Genomic DNA, 6489 nt, shown 5'->3' with positions numbered 1-6489 from the left:
TCTCTAGTTGTGTAGTTTCTAGCTGCGGAGTTTCTAGTTGCGGAGTTTCTATTTGTGGAGTTTCTAGCTGCGGAGTTTCTAGTTGCGGAGTCTCTAGTTGTGGAGTTTCTAGTTGCGGAATCTCTAGTTGTGGAGTTTCTAGTTGTGGAGTTTATAGTTGTGGAGTTTCTAGTTGCGGAGTTTCTAGTTGTGGAGTTTCTAGTTGTGGAGTCTCTAGTTGCAGAGTTTCTAGTTGTGGAGTTTCTAGTTGTGGAGTTTCAAGTTGTGGAGTCTCTAGTTGTGGAGTTTCTAGTTGCGGAGTATCTAGTTGTGGAGTTTCCAGTTGTGGAGTTTCTAGTTGTGGAGTTTCTAGTTGTGGAGTTTCGAGTTGTGGAGTCTCTAGTTGTGGAGTTTCTAGTTGTGGAGTTCCCAGTTCTGGAGTATCTAGTTGTGGAGTTTCCATTTGTGAAGTATCTAGTTGTGGAGTTTCCAGTTGTGGAGTATCTAGTTGTGGAGTTTCAAGTTGTGGAGTTTCTAGTTGTGGAGTTTCTAGTTGCGGAGTTTTTAATAGCGGAGTTTATTGTTGTGGAGTTTCAAGTTGCGGAGTCTCAAGTTGTGGAGTTTCCAGTTGTGGAGTTTTTAGTTGTGGAGTTTCTAGTTGTTGAGTTTCTAGTTGTGAAGTCTAGTTTTACAGTTTCTCGTTGTGGAGTTTCTAGATATGAAATTTCTAGTTGCCGAGTCTCTATTTGTGGAGTTTCTAGTTGCGGAGTTTCTAGTTGTGGAGTTTCTGGTTGTGGAGTTTCTAGTTGTGGAGTTTCAAGTTGTGGAGTTTCTAGTTGTGGAGTCTCTAGTTGCGGAGTTTCTAGTTGTGAAGTTTCTAGTTGTGGAGTTTCTAGTTTTGAAGTTTCTAGTTGTGGAGTTTCTAGTGTTAGAGTCTCCTGTTGCGGAGTTTCTAGTTGCGGAGTTTCTAGTTGGGGAGTTTCCAGTTGTGGAGTTTCTAGTTGTGGAGTTTCTACTTGTGGAGTCTCAAGTTGTGGAGTTTAAACTTGTGGAGTTTCAAGTTGTGGAGTCTATAGTTGTGGAGTTTCTAGTTGTAGATTTTCTAGTTGTGGAGTATCTAGTTGTGGATTTTCCAGTTGTGGAGTTTCTAGTTGTTCAGTTGTGGAGTATCTAGTTGTTGAGTTTCTAGTTGCAGAGTCTCTAGTTGTGGAGTTTCAAATTGTGCAGTCTCTAGATGTGGAGTTTCTAGTTGTCGAGTTTCCAGTTGTGGAGTATCTAGTAGTAGAGTTTCGAGTTGTGGAGTTTCTAGTTGTGGAGTTTCTAGTTGTGGAGTCCCTAGTTGCGGAGTTTCTAGTTGCGAAGTTTCAAGTTGTGGAGTTTCAAGTTGTGGAGTCTCAAGCTGTGGAGTTTCTAGTTGTGGAGTTTCCAGTTGTGGAGTTTCGAGTTGTGGAGTTTCTAGTTGCAGAGTCTCTAGTTGTGGAGTTTCAAGTTGTGGAGTCTCTAGTTGTGGAGTTTCTAGTTGCCGAGTTTCCAGTTGTGGAGTATCTAGTAGTGGAGTTTCCAGTTGTGGAGTTTCTAGTTGTGGAGTTTCTAGTTGCGGAGTCCCTAGTTGTGGAGTTTCTAGTTGCGGAGTCTCAAGCTGCGGAGTTTCAAGTTGTGGAGTTTCTAGGTGTGGAGTCTCAAGTTGTGGAGTTTAAAGTTGTGGAGTTTCAAGTTGTGGAGTCTCTAGTTGTGGAGTTTCTAGTTGCAGATTATCTAGTTGTGGAGTTTCCAGTTGTGGAGTTTCTAGTTGTGGAGTTTCCAGTTGTGGAGTATCTAGTTGTGGAGTTTTAAGTTGTGAAGTTTCTATTTGCGGAGTTTCTAGTTGCGGAGTTTTTAATAGCGGAGTTTCTAGTTGTGAAGTTTCAAGTTGCGGAGTCTCAAGTTGTGGAGTTTCCAGTTGTGGAGTTTTTAGTTGTGGAGTTTCTAGTTGTTGAGTTTCTAGTTGTGAAGTCTCTAGTTGTGGAGTTTCCAGTTGTGGAGTATCTAGTTGTGGAGTTTCCAGTTGTGAAGTATCTAGTTGTGGAGTTTCCAGTTGTGGAGTATCTAGTTCTGGAGTTTCCAGTTGTGGAGTATCCAGTTGTGGAGTTTTAAGTTGTGAAGTTTCTAGTTGCGGAGTTTCTAGTTGCGGAGTTTTTAATAGCGGAGTTTCTAGATGTGAAGTTTCAAGTTGCGGAGTCTCAAGTTGTGCAGTTTCCAGTTGTGGAGTTTTTAGTTGTGGAGTTTCTAGTTGTTGAGTTTCTAGTTGTGAAGTCTCTAGTTTTGCAGTTACTAGTTGTGGAGTTTCTAGATATGGAATTTCTAGTTGCCGAGTCTGTATTTGTGGAGTTTGTAGTTGTGGAGTTTCAGGTTGTGGAGTTTCTAGTTGTGGAGTCTCTAGTTGCGGAGTTTCTAGTTGCGGAGTTTCTAGTTGTGGAGTTTCTGGTTGTGGAGTTTCTAGTTGAGGAGTTTCAAGTTGTGGAGTTTCTAGTTGTGGAGTCTCAAGTTGTGGACTTTAAACTTGTGGAGTTTCTAGTTGTGGAGTTTCTCGTTTTGGAGTTTCTAGTTGTGGAGCTTCTAGTTGTAGAGTCTCCTGTTGCGGAGTTTCTAGTTGCGGAGTTTCTAGTTGGGGAGTTTTCAGTTGTGGAGTTTCTAGTTGTGGAGTCTCAAGTTGTGAAGTTTACACTTGTGGAGTTTCAAGTTGGGGAGTCTATAGTTGTGGAGTTTCTAGTTGTATATTTTCTAGTTGTGGAGTATCTAGTTGTGGATTTTCCAGTTGTGGAGTTTATAGTTGTTGAGTTGCGCAGTCCCTAGTTGTTTAGTTTCTAGTTGCAGAGTCTCTAGTTGTGGAGTTTCAAGTTGTGGAGTCTCTAGATGTGGAGTTTCCAGTTGTGGAGTTTCCAGTTGTGGAGTATCTAGTAGTGGAGTTTCGAGTTGTGGAGTTTCTAGTTGTGGAGTTTCAAGTTGTGGAGTCTCTAGTCGTAGAGTTTCTAGTTGCCGAGTTTCCAGTTGTGGAGTATCTTGTAGTGGAGTTTCCAGTTGTGGAGTTTCTAGCTGTGGAGTTTCTAGTGGCGGAGTCCATAGTTGTGGAATTTCCAGTTGTGGAGTCTCAAGCTGCGGAGTTTCAAGTTGCGCAGTTTCTAGTTGTGGAGTCTCAAGTTGTGGAGCTTAAAGTTGTGGAGTTTCAAGTTGTGGAGTCTCTAGTTGTGGAGTTTCTAGTTGCAGAGTATCTAGTTGTGGAGTTTCCAGTTGTGGAGTTTCTAGTTGCGGAGTTTCTGGTTGTGCAGTTTCTAGTCGTGGAGTTTCTAGTTGTGGAGTTTCGAGTTGTGGAGTCTCTAGTTGTGGAGTTTCTAGTTGTGGAGTTTCCAGTTGTGGAGTATCTAGTTGTTGAGTTTCCCGTTGTGAAGTATCTAGTTGTGGAGTTTCCAGTTGTGGAGTATCTAGTTGTGGAGTTTTAAGTTGTGGAGTTTTTAGTTGCGGAGTTTCTAGTTGCGGAGTTTTTAATAGCGGAGTTTCTAGTTGTGAATTTTCAAGTTGCGGAGTCTCAAGTTGTGGAGTTTCCAGTTGTGGAGTTTTTAGTTGTGGAGTTTCTAGTTGTTGAGTTTCTAGTTGTGAAGTCTCTAGTTTTGCAGTTACTAGTTGTGGAGTTTCTAGATATGGAATTTCTAGTTGCCGAGTCTGTATTTGTGGAGTTTGTAGTTGTGGAGTTTCAGGTTGTGGAGTTTCTAGTTGTGGAGTCTCTAGTTGCGGAGTTTCTAGTTGCGGAGTTTCTAGTTGTGGAGTTTCTGGTTGTGGAGTTTCTAGTTGAGGAGTTTCAAGTTGTGGAGTTTCTAGTTGTGGAGTCTCAAGTTGTGGACTTTAAACTTGTGGAGTTTCTAGTTGTGGAGTTTCTCGTTTTGGAGTTTCTAGTTGTGGAGCTTCTAGTTGTAGAGTCTCCTGTTGCGGAGTTTCTAGTTGCGGAGTTTCTAGTTGTGAAGTTTCTTGTTGTGGAGTGTCTAGTTGTGGAGTTTCCAGTTGTGGAGTTTCGAGTTGTGGAGTTTCTAGTTTTGGAGTTTCTAGTCGTGGAGTTTCTAGTTGTAGAGTCTCCTGTTGCGGAGTTTCTAGTTGCGGAGTTTGTAGTTGGGGAGTTTCCTGTTGTGGAGTTTCTAGTTGTGGAGTTTCTATTTGTGGAGTCTCTAGTTGTGTAGTTTCTAGCTGCGGAGTTTCTAGTTGCGGAGTTTCTATTTGTGGAGTTTCTAGCTGCGGAGTTTCTAGTTGCGGAGTCTCTGGTTGTGGAGTTTCTAGTTGCGGAATCTCTAGTTGTGGAGTTTCTAGTTGTGGAGTTTCTAGTTGTGGAGTTTCTAGTTGCGGAGTTTCTAGTTGTGGAGTTTCTAGTTGTGGAGTCTCTAGTTGCAGAGTTTCTAGTTGTGGAGTTTCCAGTTGTGGAGTTTCTAGTTGTGAAGCTGTGGAGTCTCTGGTTGTGGAGTTTTTAGTTGTGGAGTTTCTAGTTGTGGAGTTTCGAGTTGTGGAGTCTCTAGTTGTGGAGTTTCCAGTTGTGGAGTATCTAGTTGTGGAGTTTCCAGTTGTGAAGTATCTAGTTGTGGAGTTTCCAGTTGTTGAGTATCTAGTTGTGGAGTTTTAAGTTGTGAAGATTCTAGTTGCGGAGTTTCTAGTTGCGGAGTTTTTAATAGCGGAGTTTCTAGATGTGAAGTTTCAAGTTGCGGAGTCTCAAGTTGTGGAGTTTCCAGTTGTGGAGTTTTTAGTTGTGCAGTTTCTAGTTGTTGAGTTTCTAGTTGTGAAGTCTCTAGTTTTGCAGTGACTAGTTGTGGAGTTTCTAGATATGGAATGTCTAGTTGCCGAGTCTGTATTTGTGGAGTTTGTAGTTGTGGAGTTTCTAGTTGTAGAGTTTCTAGTTGTGGAGTCTCTAGTTGCAGAGTTTCTAGTTGCGGAGTTTCTAGTTGTGGAGTATCTGGTTGTGGAGTTTCTAGTTGAGGAGTTTCAAGTTGTGGAGTTTCTAGTTGTGGAGTCTCAAGTTGTGGGCTTTAAACTTGTGGAGTTTCTAGTTGTGGAGTTTCTCGTTTTGGAGTTTCTAGTTGTGGAGCTTCTAGTTGTAGAGTCTCCTGTTGCGGAGTTTCTAGTTGCGGAGTTTCTAGTTGTGAAGTTTCTGGTTGTGGAGTTTCTAGTTGAGGAGTTTCAAGTTGAAGAGTTTTTAGTTGTGGAGTGTCTAGTTGTGGAGTTTCCAGTTGTGGAGTTTCGAGTTGTGGAGTTTCTAGTTTTGGAGTTTCTAGTCGTGGAGTTTCTAGTTGTAGAGTCTCCTGTTGCGGAGTTTCTAGTTGCGGAGTTTCTAGTTGGGGAGTTTCCAGTTGTGGAGTTTCTAGTTGTGGAGTTTCTATTTGTGGAGTCTCTAGTTGTGTAGTTTCTAGCTGCGGAGTTTCTAGTTGCGGAGTTTCTATTTGTGGAGTTGCTAGCTGCGGAGTTTCTAGTTGCGGAGTCTCTGGTTGTGGAGTTTCTAGTTGCGGAATCTCTAGTTGTGGAGTTTCTAGTTGTGGAGTTTCTAGTTGTGGAGTTTCTAGTTGCGGAGTTTCTAGTTGTGGAGTTTCTAGTTGTGGAGTCTCTAGTCGCGAAGTTTCTAGTTGTGGAGTTTCTAGTTGTGGAGTTTCAAGTTGTGGAGTCTCTAGTTGTGGAGTTTCTAGTTGCGGAGTATCTAGTTGTGGAGTTTCCAGTTGTGGAGTTTTTAGTTGTGGAGTTTCTAGTTGTGGAGTTTCTAGTTGTGGAGTCTCTAGTTATGGAGTTTCTAGTTGTGGAGTTTCCAGTTGTGGAGTATCTAGTTGTGGAGTTTCCATTTGTGAAGTATCTAGTTGTGGAGTTTCCAGTTGTGGAGTATCTAGTTGTGGAGTTTCAAGTTGTGGAGTTTCTAGTTGCGGAGTTTCTAGTTGTTGAGTTTCTAGTTGTGAAGTCTAGTTTTACAGTTTCTCGTTGTGGAGTTTCTAGATATGAAATTTCTAGTTGCCGAGTCTCTATTTGTGGAGTTTCTAGTTGTGGAGTTTCTAGTTGTGGAGTTTCTGGTTGTGGAGTTTCTAGTTGTGGAGTTTCAAGTTGTGGAGTTTCTAGTTGTGGAGTCTCTAGTTGCGGAGTTTCTAGTTGTGAAGTTTCTAGTTGTGGAGTTTCTAGTTTTGAAGTTTCTAGTTGTGGAGTTTCTAGTGTTAGAGTCTCCTGTTGCGGAGTTTCTAGTTGCGGAGTTTCTAGTTGGGGAGTTTCCAGTTGTGGAGTTTCTAGTTGTGGAGTTTCTACTTGTGGAGTCTCAAGTTGTGGAGTTTAAACTTGTGGAGTTTCAAGTTGTGGAGTCTATAGTTGTGGAGTTTCTAGTTGTAGATTTTCTAGTTGTGGAGTATCTAGTTGTGGATTTTCCAGTTGTGGAGTTTCTAGTTGTTCAGTTGTGGAGTATCTAGTTGTTGAGTTTCTAGTTGTGGAGTTTCAAATTGTGGAGTCTCTAGATGTGGAGTTTCTAGTTGT

Source organism: Rhipicephalus microplus, unplaced genomic scaffold, assembly GCF_043290135.1.
Source record: "Rhipicephalus microplus isolate Deutch F79 unplaced genomic scaffold, USDA_Rmic scaffold_81, whole genome shotgun sequence".
Lineage (NCBI taxonomy): Eukaryota > Metazoa > Arthropoda > Arachnida > Ixodida > Ixodidae > Rhipicephalus > Rhipicephalus microplus.
This window is presented reverse-complemented; position numbering follows the sequence as displayed.